The sequence below is a fragment of the Cryptomeria japonica genome, chromosome 2, assembly GCF_030272615.1.
Source record: "Cryptomeria japonica chromosome 2, Sugi_1.0, whole genome shotgun sequence".
NCBI lineage: Eukaryota > Viridiplantae > Streptophyta > Pinopsida > Cupressales > Cupressaceae > Cryptomeria > Cryptomeria japonica.
In genome coordinates, this window is record NC_081406.1 from 403,874,645 (window position 1) to 403,876,748 (window position 2,104).

Consider the following 2,104-nt stretch of genomic DNA (forward strand, 5'->3'; position numbering starts at 1 on the left):
TTCGAGAGTGGCTTATTATATGAGATTGCACATTCTTGATCCTGGGGTTACTGCAGATTATGCTCAGTACATATTAGCCCATCCATTTCCTCACATTACTGATCCAACAGATCCTCCTCCCAGCTCAGGAGATGAGGACGATGATTCAGATGATCTAGTTGTTAGGAGATGGAGACAGAGACGAGAGCTCAAAGCTTCTCATGAGGCTGGGGGAGGTGATGATGAGGGTGGGGATGGAGGTGGTGGTGGTAGGAGACCTAGACAGAGAGGAGGTCACCTAAGAGTCCATGGAGGACCGTTTGGACCGACTGGTAGGATTGAAGAGCACATCCTATGGGTGGGAGAGATGTTGGATGGATTGGGAGGGAGCATGGTAGGGTAGGTATGAGATCACCAAGAGGGTTTCCATTGACGGGAGGTAGGGTGACTAGACTGGATGGGGGTTACGAGAGAGGCATTGATTTTGGATAGATTCAGTCAGACCCTAGGGTTATTACAGTGCATGGTGGAGATGATGAGGATCCTCAGGATCATGTTCCCCTAATTAGACAATAGGTTCAGAGAGTTACTCAGACTAAGATTCTAGCAGTTGGACAGGGTCGTGGTGAGGGGATTGGGGTTCATGGACCTCAGTAGGATTTACCAGAGAAGGATGCACCAGTACATGATATGCCAGAGCAGGATGCACCAGAGCATGATGTGCCAGGGAAGGATACCATAGATAGTTTGAGAGCACAGATTGATCAGCTTCAAGTACAGGTGTAGACTCTTATGACTGAGCAGGATAGAGTTGTTAGGAAATGGTAGGATACTCAGGGCCTTCTTGATCATATTTAGTAGGTTGGATTGGGTACTCTCTCAGCTGACACTGTTAGAGAATTAGTTTGGGCTGGGAAGGATACTTCCCACTGGCGATGACGATATGAGGAGGTAGTTGCAGAGAGCCAGAGAGCAAGTAGTTATCATACTATCGTGTTGATGGATACTAGAAGTGGTGGGGTCATGGGACCTCCTTAGAGGAGTGGTGAGCATGGGAGACAGGCATCTGGAGGATCTTCTCGCCCACACAGAGATGGACAAAGTCAGGTAGTAGTGGTATAGGACAGTTGTGACTTGATGTGGAGGTACTTGTATTGTTTATCTGATATCATTGTATACTTGGACTTTTATTGTTTTATATGCAGACATGGACTCTATATGATGATGATGATTTATACGCATGTTACTCTATTTTATGATGATCTATATGTTGTGATTATATGCATGCAATGATTAGATGGATGATGATATCTATGCATGTTATTCTATGTGATTATGATATGGATGCAATGATTATATGTTTTTGTATTTTTATTTTTGGTTTTGGATGAAAATGAAAATGATTATTATCTTTAAATGATGCAAATGCAATGATCTATATGGAATGCAAATGAATGATTGATTTGCTTTTGATGATGATGCAAATGATATATATGAAATATTTTTGTATTTTTATTTTGTAATGTTTATAATGATTATGAATCTAAGTGCAAAGATGCAACTAAATGATCTTAGATGAAATGATAATGCAAACTATAATGATGATACACTATATGAATAAAAATGCACTTAATTGAATGCAAACTAATGCAATGATAAAAAGCAACTAAATGAAATGAATGATGATTAAAATATTTCTAAAAAAAGAATGCACCTATAATGATTAAATGCAAATTGTTTTTGTTTGTCCAAGTATACTCAATCTTTATTTATGACCATTGATCTGTTAATGAAATGAAATGCTTATAATGCAATTGACCATGAATGCTTATAATGCAGATGAATAATGAGCTAATCTAAAATGATCTAACTGAAAATTGTACTGCCATTCTTCATATGTTATCTTGTAACAATGCTTTGATTTCATCATTGAGCTTTAAAATGTTGTAAGAAAATACAAGCAACTTGACATAATGATTCAAGATGACCTGAGTATTCCTTACATGGATTTTGATATAGAAAGTTAATACAAGCAACTTGATATAATGGATCAAGTTGACCTGAGTATTGCTTGTAGAATAGACAAGGAGTATCTCCTTTCATGCATGACTTGGAACGTCCTCCT